Source organism: Nicrophorus vespilloides, unplaced genomic scaffold, assembly GCF_001412225.1.
Source record: "Nicrophorus vespilloides isolate i.1.1-1 unplaced genomic scaffold, Nicve_v1.0, whole genome shotgun sequence".
Lineage (NCBI taxonomy): Eukaryota > Metazoa > Arthropoda > Insecta > Coleoptera > Silphidae > Nicrophorus > Nicrophorus vespilloides.
Genome location: NW_017096637.1, coordinates 1 through 14,860, shown reverse-complemented (window position 1 = coordinate 14,860; position 14,860 = coordinate 1). Strand labels below are relative to the sequence as shown.

At 27.5% G+C, this 14,860-nt stretch overlaps 1 protein-coding gene across 2 annotated transcripts in view; it reads right to left on the bottom strand.

Moving 5' to 3' along the window:
- LOC108557663 (cAMP-specific 3',5'-cyclic phosphodiesterase) overlaps positions 1-3,686 on the bottom strand; it is a 138,645-nt gene extending 134,959 nt beyond the window's left edge. Inside the window, exon 1 of one of the 2 annotated variants that reach the window (XM_017914268.1) lies at positions 3,288-3,686. The gene's annotated coding sequence lies outside the window, so the exon portion shown is untranslated. The remainder of the gene's footprint in view (positions 1-3,287) is intronic. The other variant, XM_017914269.1, reaches the window with a different exon arrangement.
- Positions 3,687-14,860: the final 11,174 nt, after the last annotated feature.

Genomic DNA, 14,860 nt, shown 5'->3' with positions numbered 1-14,860 from the left:
CGCACTAAGCGATGTATTGCTGTATATAATTAGTCGCTTCTCACCTATCATTCGCATAGTGCGGATTGAATCAATCCGGATTCACTATAGTGAATTATTTTTCAGACATAAATGATCCATTTTGTCACTTTTTAGTCTCTTTTTATACGGTTTTAGAGTCCTCGATTAGTCCGGTTTCAAATCAATATCCCACACTAAGCGAGGTATAGCTGTATATAATTTATTGCTTCTCAACTATCATTCGCATAGTGCGGATTGAATCAGTCCGGATTCACTATAGTCCGGTTTGAAATTATGAAAACAAACTACATCTTAATTAGTCGAATTAGTTTAAAACTATAAATAAAATAATAGACGTACATAATACATCAGAATTAATAAATTGTATGTATAATATATTTAAATGCAATCGATTTTTTTTCGTCGTAAGTGCGAATGTCAGAAGTCGAAATAAATACTGTATCATTTTCAAGAAATTACACATACTTTTGACACAAATTTAGTTTTAAATCGAAAATATATTTCAAATTATTCAAATATGCTATTATTACTTAAATCTAATATTTAAATCATTTAATTATACAATTATCTGACTTTATAATTGATAGTGCTAATATAGTTAATATAAATATTAGAAATTTCTTTTAAAAAAAAATATGATAATATAAAATGCTTGAAAAATTATATAATTTTTCGATTTCGATTTCAGAAGTACCTTTTCGAATCAAATCTAATCTTTATTTATTTTATCGTTCGGAAATTAATTTTAATCTTTTATAATTCAAATTCAAATTTAAATATTTGTTTTTTAATTGTTTATGAATATTTTTTTTATAAATATCATTCCAGTTCCAATTTATACAAAATAATTGTTTGTTAATTATTAATTTAAAAAAAAATACACTTTACACTTTATAAATCTGTACTAACGCAATAAACTATTATTAACAACGTTAATTAATACTAAATCCAATTAATTTTAATTTTATTAAAACATATATTTCATTATTACTATTAAACCTATAAATTCAGTTACCTCGCATAGTCCGTAAAATATTATCTGCCAATCCAATGTTTGAAACCGGACTAATCGAGAACGTTAAAAACAGCATAAAAATAAAATCCAGTGACTGTATACAAAACGAAAAAAAAATATTTTGTCAATTAAAATGTAGTTTGTTTCTACATTTTCATAATTTACATTATTTCAAATCGGCTATTGAATCCGCACTGATCGAAGCCGTACTATGCGAGGTATTACCATATTTACTATTTATATTAAACGAGTGACCTCTAAATACTAAAAAAGAATGTAATAACATTTTTTTCTGTACAAATTCTTTTTACGTTTATTATAAGTAAATTTTATTTTCCTAAACGTTGCTTTCTATTGTTTTCGAAAACAACAACAGCTGGTATATGTTTATAAAAAAAATACCAGTGTGCATTCTAGATTGTTGTTGTTATTTAATTTACATGTTGACTTCATAATTTATAAACGAATTCATGATTGTTTAAATACTGAAATTCATAATTTAAAATTCACTATATTAATTAACAAAAAATATAAATGTTTTAACACAAAATGTATACACTTTAAAATAATAATTTACATTTTTTTTACCATATATCATTAGAAACATGTATTATCAAATATTTAGTTATGTTTTCATTAAATTTATTGTGTTTGAAAAATATTTGTGTTTCTTTACATGACCGATATTTTCAATTTTGTAGTTGAATTCATTATTACATAAATAAAATATAAAATTAAAATTATACAAAATTAAATCGTATTCAAATCATTGATTTTTATAATAATTTATTACCCAGAATTTTTTAAGAATAAAATAAATAATTAATAAAATACAAATATAATAAAACATATATTTGTGCGGTAGAGGGACCGCACAAAAAAATATTCGAAATTTTCATAAATATATAACAAATAACTCCAAACAAAATAAATAATTAAATTACACACGGAAACATTTTAAAAACATTTAATTTCTCGTTGTATATATGGTCGTGTTAATCCAAAACGCGCATCTACTTGTCATGAATTGGTTCAAAATCGACCAACAGAATCGTTTCATATCGTTGCACAAAAACAACTGTATATATAAAAAATAATAATAATACATATTTTTTGGTACTAAAGTATTGTTATTGTTTTATTTAGGCTATTAGGAATAATATTGTATATACTTCATTATGTTATATTTTTAGAATATTTATATTTTCAGTATTTTCCATGATTGCGTTTCAGCTAAAAATCGACATTTTCAATAACTAAAACAGAATTGATTTAAAACAAAATTATGTCTTTTGAAAGCAATCAATGCTGTAATTTATTTAGTATACTTACAGTAAAATATTTTTTAGTATAATATTTTTTTTTTCATAACAATATTTTAACTAACAAAGTAAATTCCAAAAATTAGTACACATTAGTACATTATTTTTCTGTTTTATAATGCAATTTATGTTTTATATACTTTTATATAATTTTAGCGTGTTTAATAATTAATTACTAATTAACTAAAGCGTTTAACAACTTTTTTTTAAAAATATGATGCTATCTCATGCATTTAGTCTTATATAAATTATTCCTTCTTATGATTTTAAAATAATATTGAACAAAAGTTCGTTTTTAACTTTTTGAATTGTTTAAAATAACTTTAACACTATTAACTGTGTTAAAGTTAATTATTTTAAAATATTGATTATATTGTATTTTTGTATTCTAATTGTACATACATTACAAGTAAACATTTTTTTATAGTGTAACTATTTTTAATTGTTATTTTTGTGAACTCTTTTCTTTCTTTATGTGTTGAGAAATATACATATTGAAATTATAAATAAACTTCCTTTGATATTTTAGGTCATTCTGATGTGTTTAAAATTTATAGGACTTTATAAAGTGTGTGAAGATGTGTCTAAATTTAATTACATTTTGTAAATGGAAAATTCTTGTGTGTTGTGAACTTTCATATATATTTCTCTTCGTGTGGAATGGTCAGAGCAGCAAAGAGCTTTGTTTGCCGAATAATAAATATAGGAACTAAGTTCGTGTGAAGTCCAGTCCAATATCGCGATTTATCCCGAGAGAAAACCTCTTTTGATGCTGGTAACTTTGGTCTCAGAGTATTCAACATTTATATACATAAAACACCTTTATACTGCTTTTTTCAGCAGTTTCAGGTGGATGTAATTCAAGAAGATTGGCAATTTTGCGGCCAATCGAGTGAACGATTCTGTCACGATAAATTTCGCATCCTTACACTTTGAAAGGTCCTCCGGAGTCCTTGGAAGCCGTCGACTGCCAGAAGACCGAAGCAGGACGGAGGTGGAGAGAAAAGGACAATCCCAACTATAAACACAGGCCTACGTGCAGAAAGGTGTCATCTATTCCAGACGGATGAGGTGAAAAACGCACATAAACACATGTAATGAGACGCGACACCCACGCACCGGATGCCCTTTGAGCAAGTTACTCAGGGTTGAACGAGCGTTCGGCTCGAAGAGAGAAAAGAGGGTGGCCTGTTCGAACCACCCTCTCACAGCAACGATACACATACACCAATTGACTGAACGCGGAGAAGCCTCTTCAGCTTGAACTGAAAACAGCACCTTCTGATGAAGCTTCCAATTCCGTTTGCTGCTGAGGACGCGCGGCTACTGCAACTCGGTAACATCGCAGAGTCCTGATGCCCACCTGCCGGAAAACGGCGAACCATCACGGACCGGCGCGACATCGAATAAAATCATCGTTTTTCCGTCTACCAATTGCGTAACAACAACATTAATACTGCAAACGTTTCGCAACGATTCACTGCATCAAATGCGTTTCCATGGATATGCAAAGCTGAATACATAAAAAATTATAATTCGCTTACCATCAATGCGGATCATTTATACAAAATGAAAGCTAAAGTCTTTAATACTAATAATAACACAAAAAGGATTTAGATATTAATAATGATCAATATAAATAAATATGAAAAAATATTACAAAAATATTTATTTACTAATTTTTCATGATAAAAGTGAATAGTAAATATTGTTAATATTGTATATTATGAAAATTGACATAAAATTATTTAGTTACCAATTTTCAATAATCAATATGAAGGAGAAACATTTCATAACCTTGAATCAAAAATGTACATTGAAGTTTTCAATTACTGATCTTTAAATAATATATGTGAATAAGATAATTTATATAACTATTAAAACTCTCAATTAAAAATTAACATAAAAGTATTTAGTTACTATTTTTTCAATAGTCAATGTGAATAAGAAAACTTACATAACTATTTCAACACTCAATCACTAATCAACATAAAATTATTTAGTTACTAATTTTCAATAATTAATGTAAAGAGGAAACCTTATATAACTATTCCAATCCTCAATCAAGAATTAACACAAAAGTGTTTAGTTACTAATGTGAATATTAAAACCTACATAACTATTCCTACCCTAAATCAATAATCAGTATAAATAGGAAAACTTGCATAACTGAAAAATGAACGCAAATGTATTTAGTTACTGATTTTCAATAATCAATATGAATAAGAAAACTTACAATACTATTCTTACCCTTAATAAATAATCAATATAAAAGTATTTAGTTAATATTTTATAATGATCCAAATAGCAAAACTTGCATAAATGAAAAATGAACACAAATGTATTTAGTTATTAATTTTCAATAATCCAAGTGAATAGGAAAAGTTACATAACTATTTCAAGCCTCAAGAAAAAATAAATAATATATTTAGTTACAATATTTTAATGACTAATGTCAATAAGAAAACTTCCTAATTTGAGACAAACATTAACACAAATTATTTATTTATTCATTTTCAATTACCAACATTATTAAATAGAAACTTACATAATATATTCCAACTCCTAATGAAAAATTAAACTAACTATTCTAAATAATACATTTAAAATGGATAAACTTAAAAAATATTGTTGTACATAACGAATGTAAGAGTATACTTAATTGTGTTTATTTTAGAAGTTAATGGGTAAATTGTCAGTAAATATGCGCATTCATGTTATTTATGATAATATGTGTAATTGCCCTCAGTCGTCTGCAATGAATACCTAATTAATTGTGTTGTGAACGTGCGTCTGCCTAACATGACAACCCCAGACGAAATCAATTTGACCTCGGGTCATCCATTCAGAGTTCAAACAACAAACAAAAAAAAAGTAAAAAAAAAACTATCCTAGACTTCGACTAATTGTGTTACTAAGATATTAATTTGTTTTGAAAATAAAAGAAAGGAAAGAAACATTGAAGTATCGCATTAATAGTTTCTAAATTAAGTTTATATCTGTATAAAAATTATCCATATGAAATACAAAATATTGAAAATTATGAAAATCTAATTTTAAACTTAAACTTTTATTTATACCTTTTATAGTTTGAGAAGTTCATTTTGTTTCTGCAAAACAGTTTTACATATTTTTAACATAATATTTTATAAGGGTTTGGAATAATTCAATAAAGAATTGAAAAAAAAATGATACTGAAACATTATCAAAAAAAAATTGATATTTTAACAAAAAAAAATCGAAAAAAAAAAGTTAAGAAATTAGAATATTTTCACACCTATATTGATTCTATTTACAGTTCATTTTTCAACATTCAAAGATATAAAAATTAATAATTTTTAAATTTCGAATCAATGAAAACGAATTTGTTTGTTGTCATAGTGAAACTCCAAATCCATAGCAACAAACGTTAAATTTAATCGAATCAAAATATGTCAATCAACATAAATATTTCCACGAGTTTATATAATAATTATCGAACCAACTAAAATACGCTTCACAGTATAAATAGTAAATGTGCACATTGACTATAACTTCAAAAAGTTCCGATTTAGAGAAGAAATATTCAATAATTTAATAGAAATAAATGGTAAAATATAACAATGTCGTATTCACTATAATCCGGTTTGAAAATTTCTAAATTTTTACTGAGCAAAATAATAATAATTTCTAAAAAAAATATTACAAAATTAATTTCTTTATACAATTTTTTTTCCCTCTTTATAAAGCATAAAGTCCTCGATTAATCCGTTTTCAAACATTGTCTTATAAAGAGAAATAAATATCAATTATTTATAATATGTAGAAAAGTCAAAATAACACCTGTAACCTATTTCATTTTCCTCTTGACATAAATAATCCACACTTGTTTTCTTCTTAATAAAAATTAAGACCTTTTGACATAATAATCATCTGTCTTAAATTATCAGCCTTTGTCTTAACTTCCCTTTGTTGAATATTCTTACTTGATCAATTTTAGTTAAGGTTCCTTCAATATTTGATGATGATAACATCAGAAAAATAAGGATTACATCACTAAATTATAAATAAATCCAAATAATTAATTATAGCAATTAAAAGTGAATTATAGAATACTTTTATCTGCTTATATAATATCATGATAACATCTTGATTACATCAAAAAAAAAAAAGAAGATTACATCACTAAATTACAAGTAAATCCGTAATAATAATTAATTATAGTAATTATAAGTTAATTATTTAATCATAACATCATCAACTTAAAGTAAAATGCTTATAATCAACATTATAATCGAAAATAATTATTATATTAAAAAAATGTAACTGTTTTTGCAAAATTTACAAGCGTTTTTTATGTTTGTACAAAATGTACTTAAACACGCATATTTGCTTCAAATCCACTATATTTACTTAGAAACTACACGAAAATTCATTGCCAGAGATCAAGGCCAAAGAATACAAATACTTAACACCTTTCGTTAATTAATAACATACAAAAAAAATACTTGGACAGTTAATTAATCACGAGACAAAAGTCTCGAAAATAATTTTAAAAACAACAGTTTTCCGCATTTTTTTTGCCCGTTCTATTTATTTTCACCGTATTTTTAGCGCGATATTTCCATAATATAAATGTTTAAATACGAAAAATGTAACTTCTATGATTTGTTCAGATCCGTATTTTTAACATCATATTTTCAGCGTCAGGCACGAGCTGAAGATTTCAATTTTACCGTGCTTTGAGTGTGTATTCAAAATAACATTAGATGTTTACTTTTTCAGATTCGTATTTTCATAAGGTTTAATTTATGAAAGATTTTTTTTTTCATCTTTTACTCGCTGCATGTATCGACGGTTTTTTCGGTGCGTAAATATTTTGATACAAATCTATAATTAGTTAATCTTTCATAAGAGATTTCGCATTTGCTTATTCCGTTTATTTTCTTGGTGCCAAAATATTTACGTCGCCTATTCATGAATGGAAATGCAATTAATTTAATGCACTTCGATTCTTTATATTTGTCGCGCTTGGAATTTATAGGTTTAACTATTTATAATTAATAGTGTAATTTATTAAACATGGAATTGCGTAAGCAAAATGTTTGAATATAAAGGAAAATAAATGGAACGACAATAAATAACATAATCTTGATTTTATATTTCTGAAGGACTAAGAACTTTTTTTTCTTTCTTATTATTGAGAAAATGTCAAGTTATAATGGTTATGTATATATATGGTAGGAAAGGGTATTGTTGCACAGCGAAGCCGAGGTTTAATTAACTGTTGAAATCCCGAAACGAGCTTCATAATTATCTTAAACCCACTTCGGTACATTGTAATAATCGATAACTAGGTCCATCCATGTACCGAACTCCTGTTCTATCCGGGATTAGTGACCATTACACTCAACTCATTAGTAATCCTAAACTTTGTATATAAAACAATACCTCGCATAATCTTGCTTCGATCAGTCCGGATCCACTATAGTCCGGTTTAAAAATTTCAAAACAAACTACATTTTAATGCACAACAAAACTATGTTTTATGTTTTATTCATTTATATAGTCAGATCTGTTTTTATGCAGTTTATTTTATGCGGTTGATTAGTCTAGTTTCAAACAGTCCGGAGTATTGACGGAACCGATTACCCGGACTATGCAAGGTATTGCTGATATTATAATTATACATATTGAAGATTTACATTAAAATTATAACTAGCAAAACTGTCATAAATAATTGCTCAATCATTTTTATTTTCTATTATGAAAATTGAGAATTTCCATGCGAACAATTCGTTGCGCCTGAAACGGAAGTAATGTAAAAAAACTTTTGCATCGGAAAATGCACGTCGAAATTTTATACTGTTTAGACAAACTCGGAGACATCCAGTAATTGGTTTCTGAGGAGTCTTGAATTCCGCTTCAGAAATATGTTTTACTTTTTTTCAGTTATTTTCAGTACATTCGATACGCTTTGAGCTTTGAGTTACACTTATTACATTGAATCACTTAACAACACTTTCATAACATTATTAATTTACGCCTAAAAATGTGTTATAATTACATTATTATAAATCGTATTTTGCAGGTGATAAATATTAAAAAACGTTCGTGTTTTTTCTCATTTCTTTTTAAATTTATATTTTTTTATGTGATGACCTTGGAAATAAGAATTAAAAATTTCGAGCGATTTTTAAAAGTATAAAGTCTAAAGACTGTAGCTTTAAGTCATTTTTGATGACCTTGAAACGTAGAATTAGTTGTGTAAATAACATGATTCAAGAAGATTTGTTTGTTTATTTAAATCTAAAGTACTGTTACTTGTATCTTCAAATGAAACACACTTTAATTTCATTCGAAGATAACATTGAAAACGAGAAAAACTCAATTTATCCTAAAGTACATGAGTATATCTAAAAATAAAAATTTTATTCCATTTGCTAATGAAGACGAATAATATTAAATTTGTATCTAAATCAGGTTTTTTTTTCTGTATAAAAATGAAGGAAATATGAGGAAACGAAATGCGAATGTAATTTTCTACTTGAATGAAGTTAATGTCTGCATGCGAAATCTAATTATGTGACCGCAACGCAATACGAAGTATATAACATAATTAATGTAATCGGTTTTGCATGCGTGTAATTGAAAATGTAATTAACGGAGATTCGCGAATTCCTGGCCAAGAAATATGTGAAACATCCACACAGATAAATTAAACGCGCACCACGCGAAACTATTATATTGTTCTTCGCTTCATTCATCGGCGAGTAGACAACATGGTTCACCTGGTGATAATTATTCAAAGATGTTTGGTTTTCAATTAGCGTTTTGGCGCATCTAATTAATGCCCACGATTGTTGCGAAAACATCACCGGGCCCGAGGATACGTTATCCGTTTTGTATACTCCCATGGCGATATGCAGATTAGCCACACGAATTTGCATATGTGTCGCATGTTCTGTGTTAATTTTCTTGCCTTTCATTCACTATAAACGGTCATATTATTTTTTGTTTTGCTTGCTTTATTTAACATTGTACATAGATAGCTGTTTAAATTCCAAACTTTAGTAATATAAAGCACCCACCACATTATAAATAAAAGAAAACACACTGTACTATACAAAGCTCCGCGTGTAGCTATTAAAATACCAAACTTTAATGATATAAAGCTGCAACCATACTATCACAAATAGTTGTCATTACTATCCACTAGTCAGTAAAAAACTGTGAGTAATTACAGGTGATTACTTATATTGGACTTTGCTTGATTTGTGTACATTGTACATACATCTTTAATGATTTAATAACTGTACGTAATAAGAGACATAAATATCTATCACAATAAAAACCACATGTAATTGGTACACCTGTCACATTTATGTCACATTTTAAGTTTATTGTGGTTGCAATATCACATAAATATTGTACATTATATATGTTTAGTTTAATCATATATAAATTAGAGTTAGTTTTGAACCAAAGGCCAAATTTATTGATTAAATTTACCATGGTGGTAGAATAGGAGCAGTAAGATTACTATTCAAAGTACGGTATCTGCTAACAGTTTCAGTAAAATGTTCACCATTTTTCGTGTACTTTTCCATATCTTAACATCAATATTTACTAATGACGTAATATAAAAATCTCTACTCTGGTAGAGCAAATTTCCAATGTCAGTACATTTTGGGACACCCTCTAGTTGTCTAAATTGAACCTTACAAATTGTAGGAAACTCAAGCTGTTTGGTATAGTAACAAATAAGAGGAATCTAAATTTTGAGAGATATTAAAATTTTGAACAAACTATGTAATTTTTGTCTATTTTCAACTTATTTGAAACCACACATCTTTTAAATATCCAATATTATTTTTGAAAATCAAAAAAACAGATGGTTAAAATTAGGAAAATCCTCCACTAATCAATGTTATATATTAAAAGTATTGTTTCTATGAGTATGCTTGAGATTCAAGCAAATATTTGATCTTTGGTTGTTGTTTATATACTCTTTTTATGCGGTAGATACGTTCTACAGGAAAACGCATAAAAATAAATCGCACAAAAAAGGACTAGACACACGTATAAAAATAATATATAACACAATATACCGAAAATCACATAAAAAAAAGGTTTATTAAATTTCAGAAAAATAATTAGTCTTACTATATTCTTTTTGAAATGTTTATTCTAAATTTTATAAAAACGTTAACAATCGTGGACAAGTTTATTAAATTTCAGAAAAATATAATCTTAACATATTCCTCTTAAATTTATACGGAAAAATTTTACAAAAAAAAATACAGAAATTTTTTATGAAAGTTAATCTTTCTTCACATTTTTTTTCTTTAGAATTATCGTCGCTATATGAGAGTGTTTGGCATAATTTGTGAACTGGTTCGAAATCACTTTCTTCACTAGAAGAGATAGTCAGCATATCAGATCTATGTCCTGAACATAATGATTCTTCACAAGTAAAATTAGTCTCAACTTTTTATGTTGATTTTTTTCCCTTGACAATATAATCAGTGATTAAACTTTGCGATGGCTTTGCTATTTTTTGAAATAAAAAGCGCATAACTTCAAAACCGCATAAAAAGAGTACGCATAAAAAGAGGACCTAGTGTATTTATACAAAGAGTTATTATAGACTTTATTTCAGGTAAGATACACGATTTTTTTAAAACTTTGTTTTGTATTCAACTCTTTTATATTACTGGAAGCTCTATTGTTACATCCTTTCAACAACATTATTCTTTTATATGTTGAAAATAAATTTCACTAGTCTTTCATGAAAAGAAACTTTTTAATTAATTATAATTGAATTGCAAAAAAATCTGTCCGTTTTTGTTGACTACAATCCAATTCATACTCGCATTTATTCCATATATTTATCAAAAGGGCGACTAATAGCCGAATGGTTAATTTTAACTAAATGATTTTATTTATACCTTTACAATACACCCATATTTCATAAAAAATTTGTAAAAAAAAGTAACATTCAATTAATGAATTAAAAGTGAATTAAAAAAATATTGAATTATGTAGGTTTTTTGATCAATTTAATATTCGTTTCTTTTTGTCAAAAATAAATTTTGGAATTTGTAGTGAAATAAAAATTGATACTTTTAATGCAGTATCAAAATTGTTTCATTTAAATATGATGTATCTCGTGTTTTAACCCTTTGCGACGATATTTTTAGTTAAAAAAACATCAAGGGTGTGAGGTACATTTAAATACCATTAATACAATAGAAAACTACACAAATAAACCAAATATAACATGACAATTCCCTTAATCCTGACAATAAAAGCAGTATCTAAAGGGTTTATGATTCATTTATATCTTTAAAATATACATAAAATAGACAAAATGTTGCAATATTTGTAATAAAATAATTATTGAATTAATGCACATAAAAAGGAATGAAAACTGTATTATTGAGGAAAAATATTTGGTTTAAATATGGATCTTTTATACCTTTAGAATATAAACTCATTTGAGTTTTATAATTAAAAATTAAAAAAAAATGTATTAACTCAAAAAATAAATGTTTTAATTAGTAATTATATAAATATTGAATTGATGCACTTTGAAAGGATATGAAAGCTATTTTATTGATCATAAAATATGATGCGTTTAGTGTATGTTCATGAAGGATGTTCAACATTCTTTTGATGTGTCTGGTTCTTATAATCCGACATCCCTAGAGAAGCTTAAGGGGCTTCTTCCCTCGCCTTCATTTCGGAGGCAAACAAACACTTAAGACCGTAACAATACGGTGTAGTTCGAAATGGGTAAAGTAGAAAGATACGTGCACGCTCCAATAAAACGTTTTCCTTCTTCCTTCCATCCTTGTAATTAAATATATTTCAAGTACAACAAATGGTACGACCGTAATCCCATTCGCCTCCAGCGTTTAACCTTTCCCTTCTGAATTATTCTAACCGCTACATAAATACATAACACATACACACATCTGAAGAGAGTAAAAACAATTTTCGTCTTGTGTCCCAGACAATGGGGGTTAGTTAAGACGCATCCACCATAATCGTTACGTTTCTAAACCACGCGGAAACTTGATGGAACTATTATAAAGCGATTGTAATGATAAGAGGAATAATTAATTAAGGAGAACAAAAAAAATTGGGTGGAGAGATTTCGAATGAAAATATAAACGTGCGGATTTTATAAACGGCTGAGGATTTGAAGTAATTTGGATGGAAATTACCTTCGCCGACGAAATTGGATCCGGGCGATGGCGGCGTGTGTGGGTGTGATTGAAATAATATTTGCTCTCCCATCCGAGCCCATATTATCCTTCGCAACTATTGCAATCTACTTTTATAGCCATTATGCGGCGCTCTTTAATAAACTAGAAGCAAAAGAGACCAACCTACAGCAACATATTTACTTTAATGAAAAAAAAAAGCAAAAACTTGTTGCAACATTTTCCTTGATCATCTTTCATCATATTTCTTAAATTTACCTCGCGAAAATCAAATTTAATATTCTCCTTTTAATCATTAGGACTGAACGAAGTCTGATACCTGCAGCAACATATCTGCCTTAATGAAAAAAAAAAACAAAAACTTGTTGCAACATGTTTCTTGATCGGCCTTTCTCATATTTCTTTAATTTACTTTGCGAAAGTCAATTTTATTATACTCCTTTTAATCATTAAGAAAGAATAGAGTCTCATGTAGCAACAAATCTATCTTAATAAAAAAGACAAAACTTGTTACAACATTTTCCTTGATCGTCCTTCCTCATATTTCTTAAGTTTACCTTGCGAAAGTCAATTTTATTTGTATCATTAAGACTAAAAAAAAGTCTCATACCTGCAGCAACATATCTACCTTAATGGAAATAAAGTAAAAACTTGTTGCAACATTTCCTTGAGCGTCCTTCCCCATATTGCTTAAATTTACCTTTCAACTCCTTTTAATCCTTTAATTAAGACTGAACAAAATCTCATCAAAATCCCTGAGCGATGCATAATTAAATTGTCTTAAATCGCAAACAACAACTGGGTTTAAAATCCAAACTTATCACTTAAATAAGTTATTTATTTACAAAGGCTTTTACGTGTACTTTATAACGTACTTTTTGTTAAGCTTGCATTCACAAAACGCATTGGAAATAAAGAACTGGATGGGATGTGGGATTGAAGGATGGCGTGCGATTATCAGAGGATAGTATCAATTACAGTGGATCGGGAAATTCCGTTTCTGTTTCGGAAGGCATAAATTCACAAAGTCCGTTTGAATTATTAAAAGCTGTAGTATTCGTCCACGTTGCCGTGAAACGCATTAATTATGTAATCCGCTGCAATAACGTTGCCTTGTCCTAATTAAATTTACAACGTCTGCACCGGGATAAGCGTACACTTTATTTCCATTCCATTTCAGTTCTGTCGTTTTATCTTACTTTTCTGCACGACATCAAAGAAACACGTTCATTTCATTTGTAATACAATTTTTTTTAGGTAAAGTAGTATAAATTAATAATATTGATTATTGAATTTATTCCTTTTTAAGATATAATTGTTTTCGTTTTTTACTCTTTTACAGTAAATTCTTGATATAAACAATAATCTCTTTAGTTGTTGATATTAATTATTCTTTTTTCCTGTATTTATTCAACTTTATGGTAAAAAAATTCTTTATAATATTCATATACTATTTTATAAATTTTATGTTTAAATATTAAGTTTCTTCCAAATGCATATGAATGAATATATTTAAATATTCTCTCTTTATTAATTATAATTTCCTAATAATACATTGAATACTCACATAAAAAATCTTATAAATTCTTCTTCATCATTGTATAGAAGCTGAGTAATGAGGAGGAGGAAGCTTAGCTCGGAGGAGTTAAGTATGAAGAAGAGTATTATTAGTAGTAGTTAAGCAGTAACAGTATTGAGTAGAGTTCTAAGTAATAGAATTGTAAGCGATGTGTAAGATGCAGTTAATAAATGGCATCTTTGAAACCCCAATAACGATATCTATTGCATTCACCCACGCAACTTGGTCCTTCGTTCAAAACAATTTGAATATGAAAATTGTTGCACAAATTATTCTAAATCCAGTTAATTCATAATCACGTAACACTACCTACTTTGATTTTGTAACTATTTACATGTTTACCTTAGTTATTAAAATGTTCATCGAGTTTTCTGTGAAAAAGAGTGGTTTCATTATGGGACCACACAAGGAATAATTAATTTCACGCGTTGACTAAACTTATAACTCTGGTCACGATCAATAAGTGCTTGGCTTTGATAAACTTCAATTTTCAGCGATTTAGCTTCAGAATCCAAATGGTGGCCATTAAGTATAAAGATTTATGCCGGTATATAGTGTTTGTGTATGGCAGGTATGTAATATATAATTATCATACATTTAGTATATACTGTATTTGTTTTAGCGAAATAATAATAATCAATTTTGTTCGCATTCTTTCATTAAAGTTAACAAGGTAAACAAAAATAAAGCATGCTATTCATTCATGTAATTT